The sequence below is a fragment of the Urocitellus parryii genome, chromosome Y, assembly GCF_045843805.1.
Source record: "Urocitellus parryii isolate mUroPar1 chromosome Y, mUroPar1.hap1, whole genome shotgun sequence".
Taxonomy (NCBI): Eukaryota; Metazoa; Chordata; class Mammalia; order Rodentia; family Sciuridae; genus Urocitellus; species Urocitellus parryii.
This window is the reverse complement of record NC_135548.1, coordinates 22,852,750-22,871,480: the sequence shown is the minus strand read 5'-3', so window position 1 is coordinate 22,871,480 and position 18,731 is coordinate 22,852,750. Positions and strand designations below refer to the sequence as shown.

Here is an 18,731-nt window from a genome sequence, read left to right as displayed (position 1 = left end):
AGTAGGTACATGATCCAGATATGAGGGAGAATGTTGTGCTAAATTTTGAGAATTTAAATGAAAGAGTCAACTTCATGCTTTTTCTTTGTAGGCTGAATTTAATTACCAACTGGATTGTAAAAATAAGTATGAGATTGTTAAAGATTTCAGGGATTTTTTTGTTTATTTCTTGATCATTGGTACTGATATCCTTTTAATACCATGCCATAAAAAGTTTAAGACAATACTTGCATTCAGTTAACAAGTACTGATAAAACACCTAATATATAATTGGCAATGTTACTTATGGTATTTCTTATATCCAAAAAAAGGTTCAGAATAGTTATATGATGACAGTGAGCAACATATAACATTATAAAACTTGAGTAGTACCTACTTAAAAAGGCATCTGTATGATTTGTGTAGTAGTATGTTTTTTTCAGAGGCACCTTTATTGCTCGGATTTTTTACCTGATGGCAGTATTAATTGGCTTCAAAGTATCCATGATTTTTTTTTAAATTGTACACAAATACACACACACACACACACACACACACACACACACACTTTTTGGTTTTAGGAAGAAGAGTACTCAATGGCTGTGGACTCACTCGGTCCAGCCAAAGCCCACTGAAGAGCTGAGGAGATTGTGGTGACAAAGTCAAAAAGAAGCCTCTGGTGGCCAGTTTCACAGAACTTGTTACACATTATTTTTGCATAGGGAAGCCTTTTATGCATAGTCTGTTAGCTAGTAAATTTAGCTGAGGGCCATAATAATCCAGTGAGCAAGCAACACACTTACAAGTGGCATCCAATGGGCTGAAAGGTCACTGGAAAAAAGCAGAAAGAAAAGGAACACAATGTGCACGTAAGGGTGGCCAGGTTACTATGGTGATGGGGCTGGTGGTTGTTGGTGTTCCAAATGACAAATATCCAGACCAGTGTGTGGAGCCCTATGAGCCATCACAAAGCAAGTAGGCTGATTTCCAGCTTACATGCCCAACAAATTCCCTTTTCACATATTTTCAAAAGATCCAAAAAATATATGAAAAAAATACACCCATTAGATAGACTATACCTGACAGGTAGTTGAGATGATAGAAACCAAAGCAGATGTATGAATTAAGTGCTGAATAAATTTATGTCTTGATTTTCAAAGTTTTTAAAAATATTCTACACATTAGGAAATTATTTTGTCTTTCTGCTGATACTAGTTGTTATCTTTGACAAGGGAGAGAGAGAGAGAGAGAGAGAGAGAGAGAGAGAGAGAGAGAGAGAGAGAGAGATATGCCCCTAATATGAAGAGAGAAAATCAAAAGATCTTAAAAGTTTTCCAGCTGTCTCTAATTCTTTTTGGTAAGAATAACAGGAGACATTTTTATTTAATGGGGAAATAAAAGCATTCATACTGAAATGTAGGCTACTTTAAGTTCCTTTTGGAATTTGCTATTTGAGAAATAAGAGAATTTTACCTTTATATATTTTTAAATGTTCAGTATAATGACTCTGAAAACTTTTCATAAAGTATAGAAAAAAGAATACCAAAGTGTTCAAAAGTATTTACATAAATATTAGACCAACCAAGAAATGATGAGTTTTTAGGGGGGGGGGGCAATTTATAGGATAAAGTTGACTTACCATAAATATAATATTTTCATAAGAATAAAAATGAGACTTGGAAAAATCAAAATGAAAGAGAAATTTGACTTAATGAAAAATTGCTTTCCTCAATTTTATTTACTTGTTTTGCAAAATGTGATAATCTATTTTTATAGTTATTCATAATTTTAAGTCTTCTTTGGAAGGTCTTAATTACAGAGCATGGTGACCTGGGTAATAGCTGATTTTAGATCCAAGAAACAAAATTCCCTTTAAGTTTGATCACTTATGGAAAGAAGCAAGTGACCCTCAACCAGAGGAAGTAGATGGAGGTATGAAGTCTTGGAGAGAATCCTGTGACAATGCTTTAAGAGCCTATGTGAAAGATCATTATTCCAACAGCTTCTGTACTGTTAAGTAACTGTCTGCCTATTTCATTATCAGAGTGTGTATTTCTTACATTTACCTTATCACTTGGGAACTTTGGCCAACCAAACATCACTTCTTTCTTAGTTATGGTCTCTGTATTTTATTCCCTAAATCTTTTTTTTTTTTTTTAATATTTTTTAGTTGTCAGTGGGCCTTTATTTATTTATTTATATGTGTTGCTGAGAATTGAACCCAGTGCCTCACACATACTAGGCAAGCATTCTACCACTGAGCCACAACCCCAGCCCCCTAAACCATTTTTAAAAGGAGTATAAATACATGAAAAATTTCTTTATAAAATCACAATGCATAATAATTTTGAATTTCTATATGTTCTATTTCATAATTATTTTATTTACTTATGAAAATATATTGCCTTACTTCAAAAATTAAGTTTTTAAATACTTTAACTTAGACTTAGGAAAAATGTTAAAATTGTTGGGAGATCTATTGTCCACATTTGTGTCATTTTGGCATAGGCATTTATAAAAAAAACAAACAAACAAAAAAAACAAAACAAAACAAAAAAAAAACAACTACTTCTGCATAGTTAAGATATTTTTCACTAGATAATCAAAACTGTTTTGAAATAAACACTTTTAGAAACCCAGAGTAATTTTATTTTTATTTTTTACTATCTCTTGGGTTCTAACGGATAAATTTGGCTCTAACATGATTTCCTCTTTATAATATTGTGACAAGAAAAATATGTGTAGAATTTTTAATTTTTTATTTGTTTGTTTGTTTGTTTTGGTGGTGCTGTGAATTGAACCTAGGGTTTTGTGCATGTGAAACAAGAACTCTACCAGCTGAGCTGTAACACCAGCCTCAGAATGTTTAATAATTTTTTATTATTGTATTTTAAACTTATATCAATTAATAAAATCATGATGTTTTGAAATAGGTATACACTGTGGAATGGCTAAATTGAGCTAATTAACATGTATTACCTAATAGATTTATTATTTAATGAGAATGCTGAAAATCTAATCTCTAAGAAATTCTCAAAAACAATACATTAACTAGAGTATTTTAAATATGTGATGATGATGAGTTAAATGGCAATATAGAAAGTTAGTTAAAAGCACTTACATTTAAACTTTAATAACTGGTTTGAGTTAGTTAGCCCTGCCACCTAACTAGCTGTGTGACCTTAGGTAAATGACTTAATGGTTATATGTCTGTTTTCTCATTTGAAATGGAAATAGTTCTTACCACATAGTATTGATGTGAAGATTAAATGAGTTAATGATGCATTTACAGTGATTAAAACAGTGGCACAACGTAAGCCCTGCCTAAATGATAGATAACATTATTGTTTTATTTATTCATTTATTTATTCATTCATTTATTTATTTATTTGTTTGTTTATTTCATAAAGGAGAAAACCCATCTTGGTGGATACCAGTACAGAATTCCTTTTTGGAACCCAGTATTGCAGTGGGAGACTTGATACACTTCCTTTTAGAAATTGGCTTTTCGATCCTAAATACACTTTCAATTTGTCATTTGTTACCTATTCAAAGTTTGTCATTACCCATTCTTAATTTGGAGAGTTTCAATGGCAAATAACCTCAGGGGTCTTTTTTCACTTCTCTTAGCTATCAAATGAGCAACACAGTGCTGGAATTTTTCTAATGGTGTCTACTGTACACTAGTTTTCTATATTCTTAGCTGTCTTGCTTAGTAATCTATTTTAGTAATTTCAACTCATTATTACCTATCACATTTTCTATGTGGCATTTTCCAGAATTAGCATCTAATCCCCAACATTTTATTAGGTGTGAGTCTGACATAAAATCTTTTTCTCTTCCCTCCACACTGAAAAACTTTTCCATTACACTTGAATTTGAGAAAGAAAGGTTCTTACTCTTGGTTTCATACTATCCTGTGTACTTTAAGACAATTTCATATGACTTTGTTTTTCCTTCTTATATAGTTCTCATTACTTAGAAATGTTCTTATTTTTCCTGTACTTAATGGAGATAAAACTTTAATCATGATAATTCTTCTGAGTTGTTTCTGTTCATCTTGCTCGTTCTCCTCTGTTTTCTTCCTTACCCTCCAAATCATTGGGCCTTCTTCACCTACTAGTGCTATGTCCTCATTACTCATCCACTTATGAGCCTTTGAGTTTTACTTTAGTCTCCATCCTATAGAAAGTGCTCTCTGTGAGTATTAATGGTTCCTGAATCACTGGATCCAGTGAACATTTTTGTGGTCCTTGACTTCTTTTGCTGTTTCATACTGAGCCCAGAAAATAGAAATGATCTTTTGCTTAGACTGCTATTATCAATACCTATTAATTCTTTTTTCTTTGTCTCTAATTTTCTAATATCCCAAAACTTTTAAAATACTCTTGAAAGTTCATAGCCCACTAAATGTAGGGAAAGTAACACAGACTTAGTGTTAGAAAAAACAATATGTTTGGGTTTTATCTTCACAACTTATTCTCTTAAGAGACCTTGGACAGAAACACCTATGAACTAACTTCAGCTTTACCTTTTGTGGATGATAAACATGCCTTTTCTTTTATTTTGTTGTAGTTTTGCCAGTTTTAGTAGAGCAAATAGAAAATAATATGGGAAAACATATTATGTGAACTCTAAAATTCAATGGCTTCTTTGCATTCCCTAGTAATTGTTTCCATTTATTTCTACTGTAAGGAACAGTTGGTGTTTCTGTAACTACTGGCTAGACATTTCCATCTAGATTTCCCAGTTTGTTACTGATACCACCATCTTCCTAGTCATTCAGATGTACAAATACTTTGGCCCTTCCTTTTTTTGTTTGTCTGTTTGTTTGTTTAATCCTTCAGTTACAATATATTGCTAAACTTATGCATTCTGTCTGCAACCCTTCCTTTTCATTACCATTTGATACTACCCTAGATTATGACCTAAATTAATTTTGGTCTTCTAACCATCATCCAGCTTTTCTTCCCTTTTTTTCCTGTATAGCAGTATTGGTCATTCTCCAAAAATAATAGTGCTGGTCATATTCTCCCGAAACAATTGTTTTGGTCATGTTTTTTTACTCTCTTTCTGCTTCCTGTAGAATGAAATCTAAAGTTTTTACTTATATCTACTAGTGTATGATCTAAATCTACCATTCTGTCTCCCACTAGTCTACTTTACACGTACCCTCTAACCTGATGACCTAATTGACATTCACTTAACAAATCCTTGATTTCATGCCTGAACTGTTTGCTGGTCTTTATTCTCAGTCTCTGCTTATTAGAATCTTATCTGCTTTGTGAAGCTCAGCTTAAATGACACTTCCATTAAACTCTAAGCCAGGAGCAATATTTTCCTCTATTCATTGTACCTCTGACTCTGTTAGAATTTAACAGAATCTAGGGCTGGGGTTGTGGCTCAGAGGTAGAGTGCTTGCCTAGCATGCACAGGGCACTGGGTTGGATCTTCAGCACCACATTAAAAAAAATAAAATATGGGTATTGTGTCCACCTACAACTATATATATATATATATATATATATATATATATATATATATATATATAAAGAATTTAACAGGATCTGGTTGTGAGTGCTATGTTTTGCTTATTCTATCTGTCTCAAGGATTTAACACACTACTTATGTGCATTGTCTGTCATTTAGATTGTGTTTTTCTAGTTTGATTTTTCCCTAATAGGTTTATGCTAAAACTATAGATTGGCAACAGACTATTATGGCATGTATTGAAAGCCATCAGTTTCAGCCTAAAAACTTCTGGTAAGAAATAGATATTCTGTTTTGTTTGTGTCTAATTATTTTGTAGAGAAATCAACAATTTTTATCTATTTTGAGAATTTTTTTGCTGCAAACTGCACAGCAGTTAATTCAGATACCAGACCAGGTGATAAGGAGATGGACACAAGACAAATAGAGAAAAAGCTGGGCCCCCATGGTTCTCCATCCCCTGATGAGGGATGGACAACCCAGAGCCAGTTCAGCATGTTTATGATACAGGTTTTAACCTCAAAAGGATTCATTGTAAGAAAGTTTCTTAAAGATAAACAGAACCAAAGTGGAGGGTATAAACAGCCCAATTAGAACTATCAGCTTGTGCCCATAATTCTCCACCTGTGGTCAACTGTCATTAGAACCCAAGGTTAAGAACTGATAAGTCCCTGGCTAGCATGGAATTTCCCTTTTAACAGGGCATCACCACAGCAGCTGGACAGTTTCAAATCTAGGCCTTTGCACAGAGAGTTCCCAGGAGGGACAGGTCAAAAATTATATAATTCATTCGCTGCTCCCAACATTTATTATTTTACATACATCCTAGTCCTTTTTATTTTTGAGACAGGATTTCACTTGGTTGCTGAGGGTCTTGCTAAATTCCTGAGGCTAGCCTTGAACTTTTGATCCTCCTGCTTCAGCAGGGTAATTTTTTTTTTTACTTACAAGATTTCAGTTCTCCATCTATGAATTTAGACATTATTCAGATTCCTTCCAATTCTAATTTCTTTTGGTTTTTTTGTTTTTTTTTTGTTTTGTTTTCTCCCCAATATGTGAGATTGAACCGAGGGGTGCTTTACCACTGAGCTACATCCCTAGTTCTTGTTATTTTTTTATTTATTTTTTTTATTTTGAGACAGGGTCTCACAAAGATGCCGAGGCTGGTCTTGAACTTGCAGTCCTTCTGTCTTAGTCTTGTGAGTCACTGAGATTACAGGAATGTGTCAACATACCCAGCTCCAATTCTAAGATTCTATAGCCATATCTTTTTAAAAACTACTTGTATATTGAGTGAGAACAAATGATTAATATAAAGTGCCCAGTTGAAATTATTGAGTTTTACTTGGGTAAGGGTTAGTAATATTTGAGTTGATTATGTAACTCAGCAGCCTGTCCATTTTCAGAGGAGCCTACCATGAACAGAATGGGAATGGTTCACTTCAAAGCAAACTAAGGAAAAGTGGAAATCCAGATAATTTAGAAAATGTTTATGGTCAGGCCACTTGGTTCCAGACTTATGTTTGAATATGCCTTGGGTTTATCAAATTGGAAATGACTGGTCCTCTCCTCCCCAACCCCTCAAAAAATTTTTTCAACTTTTTGGCCTCAGTGGTAAATCACCTCTTTCTTGTGCCTACTGCTAATTCTGTAGCACTGTATGTGTATGTTTTAATAGGAATGGTCGTTGGAGATCAGAGTGGAAGTTCACTATTACACCACCTACAGCCCAGGTGGTTGGAGTACTCAGGATTCAGGTAAGATTCCAACATATTCATTGATCATGGTAAAAAAGTTTACATTTTTGGTTTGGGAGTATGACTCAGTGCTTACCTAATATGCATAAGACTCTGGGTTCAATCTCCAGCACTGCCTAAATAAATAAAACTTCACATTTTAAAATAAACATGCAAATTGGTCTTGGTTGTAGAATTAAAATAAGTACTAAATTATATGCAGATGCAAAGAGAGGTGGATGGAAATGAGTAGAAATAAAAGCCTTCCTGGGGAGGTAGTTTTGGGTTGATAAAGATAATTATGTAGAGAATACTGTTTGCTGGTTATTTTTTTTTTTATGTGGTGATTAGGAGCGGAGGTAAGCTGTCTATTGCTGAGCCACAACCCCAGCCCTGTTTTATACTTGTGTGTGTGTTCAGAGGCAGGGTGCTGGGGATTGAACCCAGGGTCTTATACATGCAAGGCAAGCACTCTACCAACTAAGCTATATCCCCAGCCCTATACATATATACTTTTTAATATAGAATGTCTGGTCACACTTTGGGAGAAGGCTTACTTCATTTTTATTATCTTTTATAAGTCACAGTGAAAATTATTTGAAAGAGACATTAAGATATTTAGGCCTAGCAAGACACAGTGGCACATACCTGTAATCCCAGTGGCTCTGGAGACTGAGGTAGGAGGATCTAGAGTTCAATGCCAGCCTCAGCAAAATGAAGGCTCTAAGAAATTCAGTGATTTATTTTATTAGAGACAGGGTCTTGCTGAGATTCTTAGGGCTTTGCTAAATTGCTGAGTCTGACTTTGAACTCAAGATCCTTCTGCCTCACATTTCAGAGTTCCTGGGATTACAAGCATGTGCCACTGCATCTGGCCTATGTCACACTTATTTTTATAGTGTAATTTTCCATCAAATATTTGTTTTTTAGTGATTTTCTTTTAACTCCCAATTAGGTTTTTCATGCCAGTCAGATCTATGAACCTCCTGCATATTGATGATATTTGTATGGCCTTGTCTCACATATTAAGGATCCATTAAAACTCCTTGGTTTTCAAAAAGAAACTAATTTTCCATGCTTTTTATTATTTTTTAATATTTCTAAAGTGGGATCTTATTTATCTTTGTAGTCATAATATTTGTCCCAGTGCCTGGAATCAAAAACACAAATGTTTTTTGTTGTTTTTGTTTTTGTTTGTTTTTAAATATTTTTAGTTGTTCATGGACTTTATTTTCTTTATCTTTATGTGGTGCTGAGGATTGAACCCAGTGCCTCATGCATGTTAGGTGAGCATGATGCCACTGAGCCACAGCCCCATACAAATGTTTTTTGAATTTAAATTTTATCTTGTAAAGAAATAGGTTTTGTTACTTTTTTCTTTTGTACAAGATTGAACTCAGGTTCACTTTACCAATGAACTATATCCAGCCCTTTTTATTTTTTGAGACAAGGTTTCATTAAATTGCTAATACTGGCCTCAAATTTTCCATCCTCTTGCATTACCCTCTCAAGTCACTGGGATTACAGGCATGCACCATCAAGCCCAAAGAATTATTAAACTGGGCTGGGGTTGTGACTCAGTGGTAGAGCACTCGCCTAGCATGTGTGAGGCCAAGGGTTCGATTCCCAGCACCATATAAAAATAAATAAAATAAAGATATTTTGTCCAACTACAACTAAAAAATAAATATTAAAAAAAAAGAATTCTTAAACTTAAATATTCTGTGAATTTTATTTTAATACCACTATGTATTATCATTGATTGTGTTAATTATTCAGAATTGCTAAACATGGATTGTCAACTTAAAGGATAGCTTAAAGCATGAATCTGTGCATTAAGTAATAGGATTCTATATGAACTAAACATAAACAAAAACTTTATCAAATACTTCATCACACAGGTTCACTATTATGAAGATGGCAATGTTCACTTGGTTAGTCATAAACATGTACAAGGTTTAATAACTGTTTCGGTAAGTATACAATATTTAAAGTTTTTTTCACTTTTGTCTTTTTTACTTTAAAATATTTTGTTTTGACCTGGAGTGTAATCCATCCATTATTTGTTTTTGTTTTGCTTGTTTGGTTAGTTATATATGACAGTAGAATGTATTTTGACTTATACGTACCTGGAGTATAACTTCCCATTCTTGTGGTTGTACATGATGTGGAGTTACACTGGTCGTGTATTCATATATGCACATAGGAAAGTTATGTCCAATTTATTCTACTATCTTTCCCATTCTTAACTCTCCTCCCTTCCCCCTATTCCCAGCCTACTCCCTCCTCCAATTCAGTGAACCTCTGCTGCCCGCCACTCCAGTTGTGTCAGCATCCACATATCAAAACACTTGGCCTTTCATTTTTTGGTATTGGCTTATTTCACTTAGCATGATAGTCTCCAGTTCCAGCCATTTACTGGCAAATACCATAATTTCATTCTTCTTTATGGCTGAGTATTATTCCATTATGTATATGTACTGTGTTTTCTTTATCCATTCATTTGTTGAAATGCACCTAGGTTGGCCATAGCTTAGTTATTGTGAATTGAGCTGCCATGAACATTGATGTGGCCATGTCACTCCAGTATGCTGATTTTAAGTCCTCTGTAACATTGCTGAGGGGTGGTATAACTGGGTCAAATGATGGTTCCATTCCAAGTTTTCTGAGGAATCTCCATACTGCTTTCTAGAGTGGTTGTACCAATTTGCAGTCCCAACAGCATTGTATGAGTATACCTTTTCTCCCACTAGGGACTGAACCCAGGAGGAGCACTTAACCACTGAATCATATCCCCATCCACACCACCTTTTTTGAGACACCATCTTGATAAATTGCTTAGGGCCTTGCTGAGTCTGGCCTCAAACTTGTGATCCTTCTGCCTCTGCCTTCCAGGTTGCTGGGATCATAGGCATGCACCACCACATCTAGCAACCTAGAAACATTTTTTGTGGGTGATAACTAACTTTCCAAAGCAAAAGAAAAAAAAAGTAAAAAGAATAACATTAATTTATGTCTTCACAAATTGTGTAATATCTTCCTTAATAAAAGACAGCTGGATTCCCTTATCAGCTTCATACAGTCTCTAACCCTCACGGTGGTAAAGTCACTGCACATCATGAAGTTTCTATGAAACTGTATTGTAGAAGCATGAGAGTAAGAGTGGAAAAGGCAGGGCTGGGGCTGTGGCTCAGTGGTAGAGCATTTGCCTAGAATGTGTGAGGCACTCGGTTTGATCCCTGGCACTGCATACAATAAACAAATAAAATAAAGGTATTGTGTCCATCTACAACTAAAAATAATATTTTAAAAAAAGAGTGGAAAAGGCAGACATCCACCTGGAATGTAACTCAGTGGCAGAGCACTTGCTTAGCAAGCAAAGGTCCTGGGGTGCGGCCCTGAGGGCATTGTTTATTTCATCTTTTTTGAAATATTTATTTTAGTTGTAATTGGACAAAACACATTTATTCCACTTATCTATTTTTATGTGGTGCTGAGGATCGAACCCAGGGTCTTGCACATATGAGTTGAGCTTTCTACTGCTGAGCTACAACCCCACCCCTGTTCATTTCATCTTAAAGCAAAAATAATTTTTTCAGGGCATTAAGATTTAAAGACACAGTAATGATCTCTTCAGACCATACTGTGATAGACTGGAAAGTACATGGGGTTTGTTTGTCTGTTTTTTAGTTTTGGTGAAGACCTGGATTCAGATTCTATTTTTATCATTCAAAAGCTGTATAATTTTGGTCATATCATTTTAGAGGATTCTATTTTTGACTGCAGAATGAAGGTGATGATAAAAAACTATTCATTTCACAGGATAATTCTAAGAATCAAAGGAGGTAATATGCATTGGAACGCTTGGTAATCTAGGAATTATCATACCACAGTTAGTTAATATGGATCAACTTTTCAGCATCTTTTTACTTAGTGCGTGCTTGTTTGTTGTGGTACTAGAGATTGAGCCCAGAGATTTGCTCTATCATTGAACTTTTATCTCCAGCCCCTTGTATTTATTTTCAAAATTTTTATTTTGAGGCAGGGTTTTGCTAAGTTGCCAATGCTGGCCTTGTAGTTCTGATCCTTTTGCCTTAGCCTCTGGAGTTGTCACTGTATCCAGCACAAATGAATTTTTAAATATATAAGCACTGCTTGCTTCAGTGGCACACACCTATTGTTAGGGTGGGGCGAAACGTCGGAAGAAGAGACCACAAAAGACTGTCTTATGCAACAACAGGAGGGTTTTATTTGGAGGCCAGCATACTGGGGCTCAGAGTTCACTTTAGCAAAGAGAGATAGAGTGAGTGGGCAGTTTGCCTGCAACCGAGTGAGGGAGTGCATTCTGTAGTTTGGCAGTTGGAGACAGCACATTCTGGGAACAAGATTAGCAAAACAGTTCTCAGGATTTCAACAGTGTTTTGTTAAGCATATAGAAAAATGGAGTGACAAGTACCTATTTTATTAACCTTTCACTATAATCCCAGCAAATCCAGAATCTAGAGGCAGGAGAATTGCAAGCTCAAGGCCAGCCTTGATAACTTAGTGAAACCATGTCTAAAAATTTAGAAAAAGGGCTGTGCTCAGTGGCAGAGCACCCCTTTTGCTGTACTCAACCAATAAACAAGGAACCAAATAATTCATTCATTTTTTTCTTCCTCTTTCTCCATTAGAATGAAGTCCAAACTGCCAAGGATTTTATTCAAATCATAGAGAGTGCAGAAAATGAATATCAGGTAAAAAGACTTGGAACTAATTTTTCTAAATCCTAGTGCCATATTTTTCTGTTAATATATTTGTTTGGCCTTTCTCTCTTTTATCTTGAATGCCTATACTGTTGAGTCAGACCCTTTAATCTGGCATTCTGCTTGAAATTAAAGTTTTAAGTTTGGAAGAGACCATAGCTCTAGTTTAAAGGATATATATGATCTTCTTGGCTCACTTCAGAAATTGAAGAGGAACTCACTAGAAATAATATAATATATCCTGTCTAACTCTTGTAATGTAAGCATGCCCTTTGACTAATGAGTTACTTTCCTATTTACAACCAACCCATTTCTGTTCAAGTAACTAGCCTTCAATTATCTGTTGCAGACTGCAATTAGTGAAAACTACCAAACAATGTCAGACACCACATTCAAGGCCTTGCACAGGCAGCGTCCAGTTACCAGTACAAAAATTGACTAGAACAAGATACTCAGCTAAAAGTTTGGCAAAGAAATACAGAATGCTTAAAGGCTGACTGTAGGATTCTTCAGTATGTAGAAAGAAAAGGACTCATATGATAAATGTGGTCATATGATAAATAAGTGATTTTTAAACAAGAGTGATATTTTGCTAGGGCTTTCAAAGTTAACAGATTTTTTTAGCCTCATGAAATACTGTTGAACCTATAGCATTGACTTCATCTTTTTGTGTTTTCTGCCTTGTATTTTTCTGTTATCACTATATCTACTTGTAAATCTTTTTTTTTTTTTTTGTCCTTTTTGTTAATTCTGCTACAATTAGTGTTAAAGAAAGATCCATCTATTCTGGGGTCATTTTACTCTTTAGAAAATTTTCCTAGCCATGAAGTCCTGTTACTGATTTAGACAGATAATATGCTTAGTACTTTTACCCTATGCTCCAAAGCACTTCTGGTACTTCAGTGTTTTTGACTGACCCACCAATAGCCGAGGAGGCTCTGCTACAAATTGTAGCTAAATGGAAGACACATACATCCTTCTCCGTCTGACTGCTTTGATCATCATTTATAGCATCTCATAACTATCGTTTTCAAAAGTTTGGATTGAGCCTTTTCAGGTCTATTTTTTGGGGGGAAAGGAAGTTTTCTGGAAATTCCATGACATCCAGCTTCTCTGGGGGGCATTCATTTTTAATCCAAAGCCTTGAAACATATTCTCTGCACATGGAGTATGTTTGCTTTCTTCATTCCCTCATTGTCTTCTTCCCACTTAGTACCATTGTAGTTATAGACATCTGCATTTTTAGAAGAGTTTTTTTCATGTATTATTTTTTTAAGTATCCAAGAACTACGGACATACTGTGGATGTAGTAAAGCATAAAACTTGAAAATGCAGACTGAAGGAATACATATCTTGTGCTTTAACATTTTGTGGCAGGATTGTACTATAAGCAAATGAATCAACTCTGTAAATCACAAAAACTTAAGATGAACCAAAGTGAAAAGGTAACTTCCAGGCAGTATCTTTCTACTGTAACCTGTTATTTAAGGGAATATTAGTGTTTTCTAAGTAGGGTGTAAAACTTGTTCCAAATTACTTTTCCTCAGTCCTGCCTGCCAAGAAATAAAGTGTAACTGTGATATAGCAACCCTTCCCAGTTATATTGGCAGGTATGTGTATGATCTCAGAATACACAGGTGACATAGATATGATAGGACAACTGGTAATGGTGGATTTATTTACATTGTTTACACTTCTATGAACAGGCCTTAAGGGAAGGTTAGTTTTTTAAAACCAAGTAGTGTCTTCCTACCTGTCTCTAAATACATGTCAAAAAAGAAGGGTATTTGTGCTTCAGCTTTGTCTTTGCTCAGTAATACAGTCAAGCAAGAGTTTGTTTCCAAGTGAATGCTGTGTAGGCATTTTTGTCTATTTCAAATAAAATATATTTGTATTATTTGTCATTCATACTACCCATCCATACAACACTATCTTCTGTATCAGGTGTTTCAATAGACGTATACCCATTTTGTTCTAAAAGTATCTGAGCCTCTCTCCTTTTTGATGCATCTCTTCAACCTTTCTTCTCAAGGTAAGAAATTCAATGTATTTGATCTTGTTTTAACTTTGTATTAGTTTCTTCTTGGATATGTTTTTCTTCTGTCCAACTTCCTCTTTTGATTATGAATAGTTTGTTCCTTTTCATCTCTGTAGTCAAGTTTATGATTAGGTTAATCTGACCATGAACTCTGGTGTGCAACAGTACATGTTGGGTGCTTTGTTTACCTGGATCTGTTCAGTGATCCAAGAATCTTCACCTAAAGTTCAGCATTACTTTCTGCATTTTGGGGAGGTTAGTGGGGGGTGCCAGGGATTGAATTCAGGAGCACTCAACCACTGAGCCACATCCCCAGCCATATTTGTATTTTATTTAGAGACAGGGCCTCACTGAGTTGCTTAGTGCTTCATTAAATTGTTGAGGCTGGCTTTGAACTCAGTGATGCTCCTGACTCAGCCTCCCAAGCTGCTGGGATTACAGGTGTGCACCATTGGACCCAGCTACTTTCTTCATCTCTGAGCCTATCAACAAAAGTTCATTCTGTTTAGGCCACCAACCTTGTGTCTAGCCCCACTGTTTGGCCTGAGAACACCTACCAACTCCACTGTAATACCAGAATATTTTTAAAGTGACAATTTTCAGATGCTTGATGGCTTTTTGGATAGTAATGTCCTTGATGGTTTGAGCAGTTTAATGGTATTCTTAAAGTGAATATGCAGATTTCAATCTCTTAAATTATTTTGTAGGGTTTTCTAGATCAGCTGAGTAAGGAATCATTCTTACAGATCACTTCAGGCTGCTTGCAGGAAGAGCCCTACTTTCAACTATTATGAATGCAGCAAATATCAAAGCTTAGAAAGACAGCTTTTGTTGTTGTTGTGTGTGTATTAGCAAAGTAGGGACCACTCTCCACCCAAAAGCTACCAGCAAGTCAAAGGTTTTGTTGATTTATATTAATGCCCAAAAGAAAAAGTTATCTTCTCTACCCATTATGGATGGGAGTCACTAGGCAGGAAGTAGAAATTAAAGAATTCCTGCACCTGGAATTTGGGTAATATTTCACATTGCCTTAACTTTAAATGCTGCTTTCCTCCCCTCCAAGTCTGGCTTAGCTACTGATGACCTGTGGGAAAGGCTTTTTATCCTGTTTCCCAAGAGAGAACCAGAGGGAGTTTCTTCACCTTCCACCTAAGGTCAGTTCAAATTCCCACGTTTTTGAGGGACGTTTAATGTATTTCATTCTTGTAATGCGAACAGTTTTAAACATTCTTACATTTAACTTGATAAACCTTGTCAGCCTATCCCAAACTATCTTATTGATTTTCTTATTCCAGAAAGACTTTAAAAGTTGAAATCTCAAGCTATCTAAAACCCTTGGTTGCTTGTGTAAATGCTAGGAAATCAAACTCCCTTGCCAACTCCTGCAGAGACCACCTGAATTTCTTAACCTTCTTCAGCAGAATAATTGCTTAAATTGTGCCTGTTTCAGCACACACTGATGAATTCACCCTATGGTATCCTGGGCCAAAGGCTTCCCATAAAGGAGTTTCCTATGAGGCCTCACCTCTATATCTGGGTTTGAAATGACACTGCTGAAGGCTATTTGTTTCATCTGAGCCTTCATGTTTGTCTCTATTGTTTGCCTAGTTCTAGTGCCAGTTCTGTTTCATAATCAACCAAAGCTCTAGATGCTACACTTATCTAAGTTCATGAGATAATTTGGCAAGCCTTGACACATTCTAAATTCATAAAAGACCAATTTATACATCTGAATGCCAATTTATTAATTTAAAGTTCTATATAGAACTACCAAGTTGAAGCCAAGCATGGTGGTGCATGCCTGTAATCCCAGCAGCTCAGGAGGATAGAGAGTTCAAAGCCAAAAGTGAGTTCAGCAAAAGGGAGGCTGAGTGAGACCCTGTCTCTAAACAAAATACAAAATATGACTGGGAATGTGGCTCAGTGGTAGAGTGGCTCTGAGTTCAATCCCTGGGACCAAAAAAGAAAAAAAGAACTACCAAGTGAATCAGACACTCATAACCACCTTCAAGTTGTTTCACAACCTACCCTGAGAAAAGTCAAAGAAAGTTTGGGGGGCTGGGTTTGTGACTTAGCAGTAGAGTGATCACCTAGCACATGTGAGACTCTGAATTTGATCCTCAGCACCACATAAAAATAAAGACATTATGTAAACCTACAACTAAAAAAAAATTTAAAAAGCATTCTGTTGTTGGGCACAGTCGTACATGCCTGAAATCTCAGCAATTTAGTAAGAACCTGTCCAAAAAAAAAAAAAAAAAGAACCATGTATGTAGCTCACTAGTAAAACTCCCTTGGGTTCAATCCACATTACCAAAGATAAAAGTATTCTGTTATGTATATGGATATACAGGTGATTCTCATTATTCAGAGTAGTTATATTTTACAATGTCTGTGGACATGGAATGGGTGAATACTATGACTTGTGCCAGATGCCAATGTCTTGGCTGGGCACAAGATCACAAGCCACCACACAGCTTTGTAGGTTCAAACAGCAATTCTTTATTCCAATCTCACACCAGCCTCCACACAGGCTCAGGGGCAATTTCCTCCCCCCACCCACCCCGCACAATTCACGTCCTAAATACTTTCTCTCCACGAGAACTCAGCGGGAACTCAGGCAGCAGGCACACCCTACTCCCAGCAGGAATAATCTTCATCCTCCAACTTCCCTAAAAATCCTATTGTCATGCCCTAAACCCAAGGACAGGATACTTCCTGTAAGATACACCCTAATCCTGGATCCACCCTGGTGATTGAGCAGGGTCACCTTTCTCAAACACACAAGCAAGGTTGCAGCAGCAAATTTCCAAGGCAAGTCCATTTAACATGGGATACGCTGGCAAGGATTACGATGCGTCATTCCTACTTGTCAATGGCTCTCAGCAGACTTGTGCCTGAATAAAGCTAATCTGAGGAATTTTCACTGGAAAACCTTCCTGTGCTTAGGAACACTCAGCACTATCATTTGGGGCCATTTTAAGCAGCAAAAAGCACAAAGTGGCAAAAGAGCACCAAGTGGTCCATGAAAAGAACAACTTTTTAATAATATGAGGGCTAAAACTAGGCAGAACATCAGAGTGCTGTGCCTGAGTTGGGAACGTGTGTACTGGGAACTTGCCAACTTTCCACTTCTCTACTTGTCCATGAAGGACCAGAAGACCATTTCAAGATGATGTGAGCCAGGCTGGGTTCCACATAAACTTTACTAAATACATGAATTTATAAATACAGGATCCTGGAACAATGAGGCTCAACTGTTGCAGCTTCTCCTTTGGTCTGTGGTAGACTGACCAATTTCAGTATTTTAGGTTTAACAGCTATTTCTAGTTGCCTTAGGGAGTATAGTTTGAACAAGATTGGAGAACATTCAAATTCTGAATTATACAACCCAACTAACAGTTTGAGTAATGAAAAAACAAAGCTTCTACCTGCAAAGTAGTGTTATTGAGAGATTTACTCCATTAGTAATGTTCGCCAAAGTTAACTTTCAAACTGTCTTCAGTGCTGTTTGGACTCACTAAAACAAACTTTAACTACTTTGAAGTGCGAATAGATTTAAGGAAGGCTCTGCAAAAGCTGGATGTGAAAGGTGAAAACGTAATGAAAGAAGCAGTCTGGGTTTTTCCATGTGGTGGGGTTTTATATTGATCTGAAAACCTCCCACCTCAGTATTATGTATTTGTGGCAGTTATTGAGGTTTCACTATCATTGGCGTATGCAATGTAAATGATATTACAATGAACCTGGGATCCTCCAAATGATAGTGCCCTCAGTGCTCTGTGCATGCTCCAAAATTGAAAAAGTCCTTTAATCTGGTGACACCCAGTTTTAGTTTGTTTTGTTTTTTTTTAGTTGTAGATGGACACAATACCTTTATTTTATTTTTATGTGTATTTAATGCCCAAATATGTGGCTCAAGAGTAAGAATCACCAGCCTTTAATGAATGAAGCCTGTGAAGTGCCAGAGATGAAACCCAGTGCCTCAAACATGCTAGGCAAAGTGCTCTACCACTGAGCCACAACCCAGCTCCCAGATTTAGTTTTAAGAAGGGAATATTTGACCCTGAAGGAGGCCACTTAGTTTGTGGGTAGGGTTTTCCTTCACCTGAAGTAGAGTGATCTGTGCTCTAACAAAAACCATTCTAGACATCTAGAGCCCCCTGTGTGAAAATAACAATTACAATTCCACCTGAAGTAGACTTTCCAGATGAAATTGATTTTTAAAAAGTTCCACTATAACAAAGCCACATAGTAACAAAATTTTTACCCATTTTAACTACAAGACAATTGTTTTAAGGACATCCAGAAGATAGGTTTGCCCAGAGAAAGAAGGTTATGTGTTCAAAAATAATGGGGAGTTAGATTTGCTGGTCAGAATTGAGCAAAACCTTGGGTTTGGGTATGGTAGATGGTAGGTTAGGTTTTTGAGATGGGGTAAGCAACAGCAATATTTTGTTCACCATCTGTACTCCTCTGGGGCTTCATCGGGTAGTTGGGGGAGGGAAAAAAAGGGTAAAATCTTTGGCTGTGCTCCTATTTTTTTCCTCTACTTTGCATAATCAATTTCTAAACATAATGTTTTCCCCTGCTTAATCTTCCCCATCCTTGTAGCATCTGAGCCTGAGCAGGGAATATGGGGGAGGGGGGTGTGACGCCCGCTTGGCTGGCCTGCTGGTTTATGTCTCTGATAGTCTGGGGGAGGTGCTGGATGAGCTGCCCCAGTCCAGCTGCAGCTGACCC

General features: G+C 36.4%; 1 pseudogene; it reads left to right on the top strand.

Moving 5' to 3' along the window:
* Nucleotides 1-868: 868 nt before the first annotated feature.
* LOC144250979 (F-actin-capping protein subunit alpha-1-like) lies at nucleotides 869-12,440 on the top strand (annotated as a pseudogene).
* The last annotated feature ends 6,291 nt before the right edge of the window (nucleotides 12,441-18,731 follow it).